This window comes from Gopherus evgoodei, chromosome 2, assembly GCF_007399415.2.
Source record: "Gopherus evgoodei ecotype Sinaloan lineage chromosome 2, rGopEvg1_v1.p, whole genome shotgun sequence".
Taxonomy (NCBI): Eukaryota; Metazoa; Chordata; order Testudines; family Testudinidae; genus Gopherus; species Gopherus evgoodei.
The window spans coordinates 84,268,131-84,283,746 of record NC_044323.1 but is presented as its reverse complement, the minus strand read 5'-3'; positions in this window follow the sequence as shown (position 1 = coordinate 84,283,746).

Here is a 15,616-nt window from a genome sequence, read left to right as displayed (position 1 = left end):
AGCTGCAGTTACATCCAGGCTTTTTGACTAGCCACTGCATAAACCAACAAATAGAGAGGTTACAGCCAAAATAACCACTAGCTTCCCAGCCTAGGACCCCAAAGCTGTACTGTTCTTCTCTGGTCCAAATGCCAACCAGTATGAATTTATTATCCCATTCATGCACCTCCTTCCCTCCCAATGTGGAGAGGAAATGCCACAAGCCTCTGTTAAATCAAACTCAGATTTTTCCCTAGACACTTCACTTAAAGGCACACTGGGATTAAATTAAAACATAAAACAAGTTTATTAACTACAAAAGATAGATTTTAAGTGACTATAAGGGATAGCAAATGGATCAAAGCAGATTACCTAGCAAATAAACAAAAACTAAAATTAAGCTTAACATGCTGGATAGATGAGATATGAATTAGCAGTTTCTCACCCTGAAAGATGGTACAAGCAGGCTTGCAGATTATTAAGGGACAAGCTGTATTTGCATTGCAACTTGGGATCCCCAGGTTTTCATACACAGCCTAGAAATCCCTTTAGCCTGGGTTCAGCACTTCTCCCAGTTCAGTCTCTGTTCCTCAGGTGTTTCCAGGAGTTGTCTTGTGTGGGGAGTGAAGAACAACTAATGATGTCACTTCCTGCCTTAAATAGCTTTAGCATATGGCCTTAACCCTTTGTTCCAAAACTAGTTCCCAGACCAGTGTGTGGGGAAAAATACAGACACCTCAAAATGGAGTCCAGAATCATGTGGCCTGTTCACATGGCCTTGCAGTGTCATAGTAAGCATTGCTTACAGGGTGGCCAAAACATCCACAGGAAGGTTAAGCTATTCCACAGGCCACTGTCTTTGCTGATGGGTCATCAGCCCCATCTGGCTTCTTCATTGTTGGACCTGAAAGGCTGGCTGTGGGTGTTTTCCAGAGTAAGCCCATTTGAAATACAGACCCATAGTCAATATTTATAACTTTAGAAACAAAAATGATTCATGCATACAAATAAGATAATCATATTTAGCAAATCATAGCTTTTCCAATGACATCTTATATGCCCCGTCTTGTGCAAAATTCATCAAATTATGCCATAATTATATCATAATATCACTATGAAGAATATGGGGTGCAGTGTCATACCCCTCTCTACCAATATTTCAGTCATGAGATTCATCATACCAAGTCAGTCTGTGATGCCAATTAAGTCATAATTTAGCTTATGTATTAATACTTGCAGTTCTTCCTGTGTATTCCCCATACTCCTTGCTTTTGTGTATAGGTAGACATCTAAGATGTTGAGCAGATTCCCCTCACTGATTTCCCTCTTGCTACTCCTGTGCCCCTGTTGTAATCTCCATGTTCCCTTTCTCCCAGCATCTAGCCCTCTGTTAGAATCACCTTTTTTTATTCTTATCTGTAGCTTTTTGTCACGTTCCCCCTTTGACTGTAGTTTAAAGCCTCCTCAGTAGACTGTTGAGTCAGTACACAAAGTTACTCATCTCCTTCTTTCTCAGAACAGCATCCCATGCATGAGGAAACCGAAGTCCTCCCATTGACACCATCTTCACAGCCATGCATTCATCTCTAGGATGTGTCCCCCTGTCTGGGCCCTTATCTTCAACTGGGATGATAGACAAGAACACAACCTGTGTCCCTAACCTCTTTGCTGTTTCCCCCAGTGCCCTATAGTCCCTGTTGATCTGTTCGGGGCCATACCTAGCAGTATCATTAGGGTCACATTGATGAGCAGGATGGGATAGTTGTCTGAGGGCAGATGAGCCTTGACAACCTTTCTATCATGTCTCAGATGCAGGCTCCAGGCAGGCAACATACTTCCCTGGATATCATGTCAGGTCAGCAGGGGGATGCCTCCTCCCTCCTCCCCGCAAAGAGTCCCTGACCACTAGCATCCTGCACCACCTCCACTTGGGTGTAGTGCCCCTGAGCCTTCCAGCCAGTGGGGTCTGCTCCTGATTTCCAGGTGTTAGTACAACATACTGGTTCTTGACTCCAACAGATGAGGGACCTAGGTTGTAGACTTCATTGCAGATAGACTCTCTAATGCTAGACTGTTCTTGCTATTTGATAAGGTGGGTGCAGTGAGCAAGCATCTACTGTACTGCAGAGGAAATGCCTTTTTCCTTTGCAGGTGGCCTTTAATCTGTTTGTTTGAGTTGGAGGAATCAATTCATAAATATCTGGAATGAGTGTCAAATTTGTCACAATATTATTCAGATGCCAGATGGCTTGCTCTCTTGGCCCATTTTTTAGATACATGGTATTTGAATAACTAAATTCATTAAGCTTATTCATGCAAGGAAAAGACACAAATATTTTGCTAAAATAAGAATCAGGCATTTATTTGTACACTTTTCCACTGCTTCTAATACTGAAAATATGATTTCTTTTCAGATGATTGAATGCTTCTCTGATTTCCTAACTGAAAATGACATGCCACCTAATTCTTTTAACTCAAAGGTTATTACACATATGTTCAGGACCTTATTTACCAGTTATGTGAATATTTCCCTAGGAAGGCAGGTGAAATGAACTCGAGCATCACAATCCCTTCATTAAAGAATCAGTGAATGGTGCCAAATTGGGAAAAGTGCACCAGGAACAGTAGATAGTTATCATGTGATCTGACTATGAAAAACTTCTCTATTTAACTCAAATTCTGAAATCATTATTTTTTTAAATCTGTCGACTCTGAGTACCCAGGGCTAGAAAGTGAGTCTAATGGGTCTAATCCAGGGGTAGGCAACCTATGGCATGCGTGCCGAAGGCGGCACGCGAGCTGATTTTCAGTGGCACTCACACTGCCCAGGTCCTGGCCACTGGTCTGTGGGGCTCTGCATTTTAATTTAATTTTAAATTAACCTTCTTAAACATTTTAAAAACATTTACTTTACATACAACAATAGTTTAGTTGTATATTATAGACTTATAGAAAGAGACCTTCTAAAAACATTAAAACTTTGATTAGAGTGAATAAATGAAGGCTCGGCACAGCACTTCTGAAAGGTTGCCAACCTCGGTCTAATCCAAAGCCTGCTGATGTCAGCGGAGACCCTAAAACTACTGACAATTCTTTAATCAATATATGTTTGGAAGCAGGCTTTTCTGCATTAGTTTGCTTGGAAAATAAACCCTGATCTTACCTCATTGTGGAGCACAACCTTCACTTCCCTCCTCCATCTAAGCAACATAAGCCCATAGATATCAACTTGTGCTACTTAATTTAGGAGCCTCATAGTAGAGTCTTCTGGGATGTGTGCAGATTCATGTTCCTGCCCTAGCCAGTGCTGCTCACACACTCCACCCCTTTGCAGCAGAGAGGAGATGCTGGATGCCTGGCATCACCACTAGGCAGGTGCTCTATGTGGGGGAGGGACTGAGCTCCATTTGGAAGAAGTCAGAATAGCCAAGGGCTGAACATGGTGTGATATATTTTTTCCTGGTTTCATGGGCCTGAGGTCTGTGTTACAGATCTTTTCCCATCCCTCTCCCTTTTCTCACTTCATTTTCTCCATTTTTCTCAAGCTCTATGTCCTCCACTTTAGAATCATAGAATGTTAGGGTTGGAAAGGACCTCAGGAGGTCATCTAGTCCAACCCCCTGGTCAATAGCTGTTTTCTCCATTTGACTTTTCTCATATCTCTTAGGGCAAGTATACACTACAGCACTATATTGGCACAGCTGCAGAGTGCCTGGTGAAGACGCTCTGTGCCAACGAGAGAGTGCTCTCCTGTTGGCATAATTACTTCACCTCTATGAGCGGGAGATGCTCTCTCCTGTCAGCATAGCACCAGTGTGGACAGTGCTTTGGTCGCTGTAACTTGCATCACTTAGAGAGGTGTCTCTTTCACACACCCCGAGTGACATAAGTTACAATGACTTAAGTGGCAGTGTAGACTAGCTCTTAGTGTTATCAGACATTAGTTACTTAGTTCCAGACACAGACTAAGAATGGTGCACCTGCTGGAGCAGAAGCCCTAATAGTGTGTGGTGGTGTCACAATGGTAGAAAATCTGTCTCTAGCAATTATCTGTATCATAGGTTTTCAGAATATAGAGAGATAAATAGTGGTGTCCCCCAGGGGTCTGTACTGGGACTAGTTCTATTCAACATATTCATAAATGATCTGGAAAAAGGGATGTAAACAGTGAGGTGGCAAAATTTGCAAATGATACAAAACTACTCAAGATGGTTAAGACCCAGGCAGACTGCGAAAAGCTACACAAAGATCTCTCAGAAGTAGGTGACTGGGCAACAAAATGGCAGATGAAATTCAGTGTTGATAAATGCAAAGTAATGCACATTGGAAAACATCATCCCAGCTATACATATGAAATGATGGGGCCTAAATTAGCTGTTACCACTCAAGAAAGATCTTGGAATCATTGTGGATAGTTCTCTGAAAACATCCACTCCATGTGCAGTCAAAAAAGCAAACGGGATGTTGAGAATCATTAAGAAAGGGATAGATAATAAGACAGAAAATATATTGCCTTTATATAAATCCATGGCATGCCTACATCTTGAATAGTGCATGCAGATGTGGTCACCCCATCTCAGAAAAGATATATTGGAAAAGGTTCAGAAAAGGGAAAAAAAATGATTAGGGGAACGGAATGGCTTCAGTATGAGGAGAGATTGATAAGACTGGGACTTTTCAACTTGGAAAAGAGATGGCTGAGAGGAAAAATGATTGAGGTCTATAAAATCATGACTGGTGTGGAGAAAGTAAATAAGGAAATGTTATTTACTCCTCATAATACAAGAACTAGGGGTCACCAAATGAAATTAATAAGGAGCAAGTTTAAAACAAACAAAAGGAACTATTTCTCCATACAACACACAGTCAACCTGTGGAACTCCTTGCCAGAGGTTGTTGTGAAGGCCAAGACTATAACAGGGTTCAAAAAAGAACTAGATACATTCATGGAGGATAGGTCCATCAATGGTTATTAGCAGGGCTGTCCTTAGGATTTATGGGGCCCTATGCAAGTTACCCGAGGGGTGATATTGAAGGTCGGGAGTGGGGAAGGGGAGGCTCCTGAGAGGGGATATTGAGGGGTGAGGGAGGGGAAGGTGAGGGCTCCACTGAAGGCTGTCCCTAGCTAGCACAGCTGACCCATGTGTCAAGGGGGTGCAGCCACCACCCCTGGCTGTGGACCCCCAAATCCCACCCAGCGCTGCCCTTCCCTCCGCCACCTGCCTACCTGGCATGGCTTCTACCAGTCCTCGGGGCTTCCCTCCTCTTCCCCCCGTGAGTGCAGCTTCTGCCAGGGCACCCAGGAGAGCTTGGGGCTTCTTCCACCCCATGGCTTGGGCTGTCTGCTTGGGTGCCCATTTTTCTGGGGGTCCCATATTGGGGGGGGGCCCTCTGGGCACGTGCCCTGATGGCCTATGTGTTAATCTGCATGGGGGGGATGATGGAAGCTCTGGCAAGGGGCCCCCCATGCACCCAGCTTTGAGAGGAGATTCTGCTCTCCAGCATGCATGGCTCCCTCCCGGCACCCACAGCCCCACACCAGCTCCTACCTTGTTGATCTCCCAGGGGGTGGAAAGAAGCCCTCCAGCCAGCAGGTGGGCTGAAGGGAGTGAACAGTGGGGGAGGGGGAGGGGCCAGGTGGCTTCTTCCACTTCCTCCACATCATTGCAAGCTCTACCCTCCTGTGTGTGTGTGTCGCTGTCTCTGAGAGACCTTAGGAGTCTGTTGACTTGAGGGCTTGTCTACACACAATTGATTTAGTTAAACCTTTCCAAATCCCCGTGTGAACACATTTATATCAATTTAAAGCTGGTTCTCTTAATTTAGCATCTCCCTGCAAATTTACAGAGGCAAGCTAAACTGATATAAGATAGGTTTAAATCTATTTAAAAGTGTCCACACACACAATTGCACCAATTCAACTCGATTCAATTAACGTGCAACAGGTATGATTTTAAAGTTAAACCAGCACTATTTTGGAAAGAGACTCAACATTAGATCTGGTCTACACACAAACTTCTGTCAATATAACTAAACCAGTGCTAATAATGCTGTGGATATTTTATTTTTGTTAAAGACTGGATTATTTCAGGTTAATTTAAGTTTGTTCCTATTCCACTTAACCTAAACTGAAATATGTCTGGTTTAAACTGAAATAAGAGTGGCTGCAGTATTTTGCACCAGTTTAACCATATCACTTTAAAATAATACCATGTTAAACCAGTGCCACTGTTTATGTAGACAAACCCATAGTTTAGGTCATCATATACATATCTGCTCAGGTGTGAAAGATGTGTGGGAGAAAGCTGTGCTGACCATGTCATGGCATTATGAGAGTAGAGTTTGAAGTTACTTAACTTTGCATGTTGTGTGACTAGTATCATATCATCTTTAGTACATGAAGTTTTTTTTTCATGTAGGAAACATGCTGGAGTTGAAGCTTAGGAGACATACAACACTCAAACAAAAGCATTATATAGAAAACACAGTCTTGATTGTAGCATGTGATTAGACTGTTATAACTACTGTTACATATGCAATGGGCTATGCTGTCCATATCTTGATCTATTAAAGTAGTAATAATTCTGTAGATCCTTCTTTATTCATACTGACTTGGTAATTCCTTGTGCTCTTCCAAACTCACCACCTCTTCAGCTGTGCTGTCTTTAGCATTAGAGTCAGCTCTTGTGGTTGCCTTCCAATAATCTCAGAAATTAAATCTATAAATGCCTGTTTTTTAACTTGCCTGTATCTGACTAGCTGTGGCTCTGACAATGAGTGACATGTTCATGTACCAGGTACACAGGCATGTTTTGTTATAGTCCAGGGGTACCAGCTGTTGAATGATCTTCGATCATGAGCAATCTGTTTCCTTTTGAGGCACTCTGGGGTAAATCCTATTCTTCTCCCTATTTCCTTGGACTCCCCCAAACCAGTGTGGCTGCACCTCATAAGGAATGGGTCAAGCTTCAGGAACACTGTTGTGAGATGAGCTCAGGCTGTGACTCAGCCTGGGTTAGGAGTCAGATACATCTTTTAAATTAGATTGAATTTAAAACTGAGCTCTTGGCCTGTTGCTGTAATATCGGATGGCAATTTATTCCTCCCACATGTAGAAGAGTTAACTTTGATGTTAATTACATCCTGTCTGCCTTAAATCTCCTGAAGTTTCAATGGACTATAGGATTTCTTCCCTTCCTGTCTTACACTCTTGAGCATTGTTGCTGTTAAAACAATTGCCACATTTAATGTCTGAAGTGGTTGCATTTCAGTGATGGATGAAGTGATGCCTTTTTATAAACTGTATTTCAGTCACAGTTTGTAAATTCTTTGGGATCCTTTCAGGATGAAAAGCATAGGTAAGTGTAAGACATACAATAATTATTTATATAGAATATCTATTTGCATTTATCAGTTGTTTGGAAATTCATCCCACATCACCACCCAGATATACTACTGTGACTGGTGCTTTACAAATACCTGGAACAGGCAGAGTGCTTTAAAAAAAAAATGCCTCCATTCTAAAGACTGCTTTTTATGTGTTTTGGTTATGCTACTAGTGAGACTTTTATTTGTAGTGAGCCCGAATAACAATTGGATACACTGATTAATCAGTGGATTGAGACAGGTAATTAGATGATCATCCAGAAATTATCTGAATAGTATTTATCCTAAAGAACTATCAGGAACAGACTATTTTAGGAATGTTGTGATGTGTTGACAATTGATGTGTTTCCAGTGTTAAGTATCAGATGTCTATTAATCTTTTTGGCAGACAGCTGTCATACTGGAAATAAATTGCCTGCTCAGTATTCATGTTCTCAGATTCCAAGTTCCCTTAACATTCACATTCTGTTAATCTAGAAATATCTAGTGTTGGTACTGAGTGCAAGTAAAATGCTATTTTCCTCTAAGCTTTTTCATACGACATCAAATTACTATTAATTCCTGTTTTTTAATTCTGTTATGAGCAAACAAGAGAACAGCATTATAGAGAGGCAGGACTGCACAGCTGGCATTAACAAAATGCCACTAATGTCACTGGGAGAAGAGCTGCCCTACTGTTCTAATCAGATGGCATATATAAACCTCTTTAAAGGTGAAACACAAAATTAAAATGGAAATCCAATGAAGCCCAGAAAAATATGCTGAATGTCTGCTAGTCAGCACCTTTTTGCTTTACTAAAGGCACGCCAGAGTACATAGTGATCCTAGGACTGACCATATCAAGATGGTTGATGGTTCCTGATTTGCTGAAACTATCCCAGAATGTAACCGAGCAATTCACAGATAGTGATACCATTGTTCTCAAAAGAAAGTTTTTTAAAAATTATTTTATTATATTTACTCTTATTGCTTGTATAAATTAAGTACTCACTGATGCTACAGTCACATTGTGCTAGGGGCTGCACACTTAAAGAGTTCGAAGCATGAGGAGCTTATAATCTAAATAAATAAGAAAAACAAGGGGGTGGCAAGAAAGTGTTGTTATCCCCATTTTAAAGATGGGGAACTGAGATACAGAATACATCATTTGCAGAGTGTTACACAGGAAGATTACAACAGGGCCAGGAGCTGAACTGATATCTGACCTGCTGCAAGACCATTCTTCATCTCCATATCGTCTATGGTGGCTATTTCTTACTCCATGACAGCTTAGTTAGTGCAGGCATCCAACACATTTTTGTCTTAACTTGGTTTTCATCTTAGCTTTGCAGTCCAATTTTAACTAGGGAGAGGCCAAAGCCTCAACTTTTAATTCAAAACCCTTCAAATAGTTGAGATATCATACAGTAGAACCTTAGAGATACAAACACCTTGGGAGGTTGTTCCTAACTCTGAAATGTTCGTAACTCTGAACAAAACGTTATGATTGTCCTTTCAAAAGTTTACAACTGAACATTGACTTAATACAGCTTTGAAACTTTACTATATAAAAGAAAAATGCTGCTTTTAACCATCTTAATTTCTATGAAAAAAGCACAGAAACAGTTTACTTGCCTTGTCAAATCTGTTTTTAAAGTTTCCCTTTATTTTTTTAGTAGTTTACATTTAACTTAGTACTGTACTGTGCTGTACAGTATTTGCCTTTTTTGTCTTTGCTGCCTGATTACGTGCTTCCAGTTCCAAATGAGGGATGTGGTTGACCAGTCTGTTCGTAACTCTGGTGTTTGTAACTCAGAGGTTCTATGTATTTGAAAGGTACTAATACTGCCCAGTTGGTTTCTGTTGTGGATTGGATGCAAAACCAGAAGAGGCCTATGTTTTCTAATTCTGGTTTGGACATAACTGAAAATTACAAGCCTGTTTGTGAGATTTCAGTGGCATGGAACCCAAAGCCTTGCAGTGATTCTGCCTCAGACCCAAGCCTTAGTCTAACTCTAATGGGAATCAATCCACAAACACCTCTTCTGCCACTGATTTCTATGGATGCTGCTTTGGATTGAACCAAAACAACATTTTAAACTAAACAGGGCCGTCCTTAGGCATAGGCAACATAGGCAGCTGCGTAGGGCACCTGAAAATTTGAGGCACCACTGGGTCTTAGTGTCCACCCTCTTGTTTTCCTATCCCTGTTCTGACCCTTCCTGCAGGCTCCCACAGATGGCTGCTCTAGCCTGGTGAGTCTTCCTTGGGAGGGAATCTTGTAGTTAAAAGTGAAAAAACCTCCAGCCTGCCAGACCTATTAGTACAACATTGAAACTGTTAAAGAGACATTGAAGGGGTAATAAAGCCATTTAACAGGCATTTGCCAACCCCAAGGTATATACTGACAGGTTTCAGAGTGGTAGTCCTGTTAGTTTGTATCAGTAAAAACAAGGACGAGTCCTTGTGTCACCTCAAAGACTAACAAATTATATGGGCATAAGCTTCTGTGGACTAGAACCCTATTTCATCAGATGTCCACGAAAGCTTATGCCCAAATAAATTTTTATACTGTCAGTTTCTGACTTTACTGACAAAAACAGTTGTGCATTAATGTAATATTTACACAGAACATGTCAGTCTACAGGACCTTAGTTTAAAGTTTGCTTTAAAAATATTTCATTAGTGAGCTGGTGAAGATTATAAAATCACATTTCTAAAAAATGCTTGCATAGAGTTTTAGATGCACAATCATCTTTAGACTTAAATGCATGGATCTTCAGACATACAGTTTTTTAAATAAATCCTTCAAAAGACCTCCCTTATCTAAAATACACATTTTAATTACTATAGTTAAAAAAAAAAGTGCTTCCAAGTCTTCCTGTGTCCTTTCTGTCCATCCCTTCACCACCTCTCCCCCCACTCCCCACTGAAGAGAGCTCTTAAAGGGACAACAGTCCTTCCCTTCCAGATAGCTGGACAAAGAGTTTCCCTTTCTTTACTTCTGACTATCCGACGAACTAGTTTTAAAAGAGCCCTCCAGCAAAATCAGTACCTTAGTAAGACAAAATCCTTGTTATACCTAAAATCTTTGGAAACATATTTTTTTAAAGTTGGTGAAATTTCATAACCATGTCTCTTGTTATGGAGATCATACAAAGTAAATTACTGTTCCCTTTTTCTAAAAGCAAAGAACATTGTTATGAACACACTAAACCTCTCTGATTAATTTAAAAGAATGTCTTCGTTTCAGTGAGTTAAATATGTAGTAGTCTGGAATGCTGGCTTAAGATTTGAGTACGTTTAAAATATAAATTCAGCTTAGAAATACTGAGTAAGAAAATGTAAAACAGAGAAGAGCTGCATCATGTATTCCATTATATGTAATGTTGTATTCAGCAGGACAGCTGACACACCCTTACGATGAAGTTTTTGCAAATAAATCTCTGACAAACTTCAGGGCATATCAAAACACCTGTGACTGACATTTTTTATTCCCAAATTTTAGTGCTTTTAATTAGATACTTTCTTCATGTCCATTCTGCATGAGGGAGAGGGCATGGAAGTCTCTGCGGGGAACTGTGACTCTCCGCCACCAGGAGGCAGGCCGGGCATCTCATTATCCTTTGCTGTCAAGTCCCTCCTCCCCCTCCCCCACCAGGCTGTGAGCTTGGGCTGCCATCTGGTATAGGGGCACCAGTTTAATAATACTGCATAGGGCCCCATAAATCCTAAGGACGGCCCTGAAACTAAATCATAGGTTTTTGTAACCTAAAGAAACCTTTGCTCCTTATTTCAATTAGAGGTAATGTACAGAGTACTGTGATCACTTGTTGGATATTGCATGGAATAAGGTTCGCTACAGAGGTGATAATAGAGGAAGCCATATTTCTTCTTCAGTGACACACTTCAAGGTTTTCTGCTCAGTTTTTGGGCTTTATTATTAAATAAGTGTGCTACTTCTAAGGGAAGAAAATAGCTCATATGTGAGAGTTTGTCTGTAAATATCTAAGTGCAAACACATGGGAGAAAATAGTTTTTAAGAAAGTAAAGAATAATGTTAGCTTGAAGTGTTACAGGAATAGAAGCTAAATAAGTGCTGTGAATATACTTCAGACTTTTACATTATGTCCAAATGTGAGTGATAAAATAATTCTTGATGATTTGTGTGAAAGGCAAATCAATTCACTTAATACTTGTAGCTTATCTTACATCTGGGAATTTAGTAAATTGAATGTTGATGGAGTTATTAATAAGAGCTGCAGTTCCAAAGGTACAAAGTTAAATCTACAGGAAGGTAGTTCAAAAGAGAGTGAGAACACTTTGAAATTCCCCCCAAGTCACATAGTACTGTTTGTAATTTTTTTTTAAGAGCGAGAGAGAGAGAGAGAGCCTTACTTGTCACTAGCAAATTTGGAGCAACCATAGTTAAACAATCTTTGTGACATGTTTCCAGCTCCAATTCTAGTCAAAGAAACAGTTCAGTTTCTTTAAATAATTGAGAAACTTTCTGATAAAATATGAAGCCATTCACAGACTTTTAGGGAGGAAATGGGAATGTTTCTCTTCCTATTGTGAGAAAAATTATAAAGGTTAGAACCTGAAATGCATGACTGTTTTGCATTCAGATCTAGAGATTATGGATGAGTAGAATAAAAATATTCCTGCCAGGGGCAGATGCCTGCTTGTATTGTGCCTGTTTATTTTATATATAGATATAGAGATAGATAGATAGATAGATAGACAGACAGATATATTTAAATATATGGTGATTAAACTGTCAGAATCCTGCAAATAGCCCATTGCACTGGATCCTGCAAATAGCCCATTGCACTGGATATCTGTAGTCTGAATTAATAATGTGAAAGTAACTGACCAGGCTAGGCTGAGCATTATCTCATTAGTATTCAGGAGTCCTTCCAAAGGGCAAGGAGGAAAAAGCTGACACCTGAAAAAATGAATTACGGGGGTAGAGGGAGACATTGAGAAGAACAAAATGTTATCACTCTCACATCTCAGACCCCATTTTGAACTCAACCTAATCAAAGCAACTGACACATGGTATGTTCTCTGGAAGAATCATTTTTAGTATGGACTATAGTAGAATGAGGTCCCTGCCCATTGTGTCCAGGACTAGAGTGAGGCAGCAAATTTCAGCAAAAATTTTCAGATTTGGTGATACTAAAACCTTTCACAAATTCATGTGATTTTGCCTAATGGTTTCAGCTGGAAAAAAACACCTTAAAATAAAATGGGAAAAAAATGAAATGGTTTGTTTTGATGTTTCCTAAATGGAACACTTTGATTTGTTATTTCAACTTTTCTTTTTATTAAAAAATAATTAAATGTTTAAAAGATTAGAAATTTTAAATGTAATGTTGTTGATTTTGTCAACAAATGTTTTTGTTAGACTCAAAATACATATTTTTCCTTTTCGATTTACCAAACATTTTAAAACATTTTCTTTTTGGTTGAAATTTTTGTTTTGAATTTTCCAGCAAATGGAAAATCTGTTGTTCACTCAGCTTTACCCAGGCCCAATAGTATAAGAGATTAGGTGCCCAAAATGAGATCGTTAGGGTCTGATCTGAAGAAGTGCTGAACACCCACAACTCCAGTTATACTTTCATTCCGAATAAACTATTTATAGTGAAGGAAATCAAGAAAGAACAAATATGTTATCTTTGTGAAAGAGCACAATGTGTGTGACTCATAGACTTTAAGGTCAGAAGGGACCATTACGATCATGTTGCACCAGCAGCCATCTTAAAATGAAACTGCTTTCTAGATGGAAGGCTTCACAACAGGCAGATGGGCAGATTCCTTAGCAATGTAAAGGTACATCACTCGGAAAACATATATAGCTACATACATCCCGATAAATAGGTTTTTTTTTAAATAAAAGTTATTTGTTTTTATTCATGGATTAATATGTGATTTACCTTCTACTGATATTTTTCTACTCGTCTCTCAACCCATTTTTTAAAATGTGCCATCTCATGGTATCGAGCAGAATATTTTAAATACAATTAAAACAGTGACAAGGGGTTAGGAAACCCAGTCAGACAATTCAGTGAAACATGAACAAATGTGTGGTGCTCTCTCTCCCCCTGCCCCCTACCACCACTCTTAATTCATCCCTTTCCAGCAGGCTTCCTTACTCACAACAGTTTGCATATATTTGTAGCTTGCTTCTTGTATTTGGCAGACTTGTATTTTCATTTTACTTTGTGGTATGTGAGTCACAGGTCAGTAGTTATTATTAGCCTTGTGGATGAAAAATGAATATTTACATTTACATCCCATTAAAAAGGGTTGGGTTTTTAAATCTTTTACGCTACAGTAGATGACAAGCTACAATTACACATATTATTTTAGGGAGGCACATGCAGTCTTGGTTGAATAATGACTAGTTCTACAGTAAATATTCATCACCACTGTTTCATCTGCTTACACTGAAGGCGACATGGTAAACCTTCCTTGCAGTGAACCTAAGTAGATTTATCTTAAATGAATAGGTAAGGAAACTGGCAACTGCAGCACTAGTAATTCTTTATAGCTCTGTGGTTAGAGAAGGTGTTTGTTTGTTTGTTTGTTTGTTTGTTTGTTTGTTTGTTTGTTTGTTTGTTTGTTTGTTTGTTTGTTTTAAAGTGGTTCTCTTATTTTTTCTGTGGTAGATTTGAAACTGGGTGATTTGGCCATGAGCAGATTTAAAGCAAACCAAGGTCTCTTCTATACAGGGACATTCAGAAGTTAAGATGAATTAACTTAATCTGTGAAGCTAATGCACATAAATTAAAGCACTTTAACCCCCTGTGTGAATGCTCTCATTCCAAAGTAAAGCGACTATAGTTCTCTGTATGAAGGAAGATTATGCTACAGCAAATTAGGACACTTTTTACTTTGGAAATGAGAGCATCCAGACAGGGGTTGAAAGAAAGCACTTTCATTTATGTGCATTAATGTCTCAGCTTTAGCTATTTGTTTTAACTCCCCATGTAGATAAGCCCTAAGTCTGTTCAACCCATGGCTAGATGGCATAGCCCTGAGTAAGGGGCAGTGAGTAGGTCTGCCATCCCAGGGCAAGCAGCTGGAAGCACTGTCTCACAGATATCTCTTTAGGGACAGGCCATAGCTACACTGGCACTTTACAGCGCTGCAACTTTTGCGCTTAGGGGTGTGAAAAAACACCCACCTGAGCACTGCAAGATGCAGCGCTGTAAAGCCTCTGTGTAATCAGTGCCGCAGCGCTGCAAGCACAGCTCCCAGCGCTGCAAGCACAGCTCTCAGCGCTGCAAGCTACACCCATAGAGGATGTGGTTTACGTGCAGCACTGGGAGAGCTCTCTCCCAGCGCTGGCGCTGCGACCACACTCACACTTCAAAGCATTGCCGCAGCAGCGCTTTGAAGTTTCAAGTGTAGCCATACCCTGAGTAATTTAAGAATCTGTGAGCAGATGCCCTTCATGTTGCAGATTGTTACACAGGAAGTAAGTCCTTGTATGCATTATCCTCATCCTAGGTGTTTTCTGCTCTCTCTTCCCAGCCAGCAAGAGTAGGAGACAGGCGCAAACTAATGCCCTGATTATAATCAATGCTTCCATGACTTTCTCCTTGTACTAATGGGCTGAATTCTTAATTGGAAATGCATTGTACTGTGTTTGTAGTTCTGAGCTCAGCAGCTTGTTCTTGGTGGGCTATGAGCCCCTCCTGGAAATGGTGAACATCTCTGTGAAATACAATAATTTCTCACTATGACACTAGCAAAACAGGTGTCAGCTCTTGCCAAGCCTTTAGGCCTCAGTCGAGCATTGACAAATTCATTGCTGGAAACCAGTCTGTTTCACCATGTATTACTATGGGTAAGCTAGGTATTGAACTCATAATGGAGTTTAGTGTTTAGACTTTATGAAATACTAGTAAATTGCTGCCTGCATTAATCCTACTTATAATACCTTTATCACATGCTGTAAGGTAATATTTAAGTTTTTACTTTATAACTAAAAAATGTTTGCTCAGAAACTGAGAACCCAGTCAGGAGGGATCATCTGCCCATGAAGAAGGGCTATCAAAATGAAATGGGCCATTTTGGAACATCACAGTACAAAGACTTTGTTAATTGCCCCTCAAACCATGAAGAGGCTATGTGCAAAAGGCCCCGACTCATCAGCTAGAATTCAGGAAGAAGGAAATGAAAAATGTTCTTGTCAGCCTTTTTTCTCTCTCTTGTTGTTTGCATTTTCATAGGACAGTGTGACTGGTTAGATCACAGA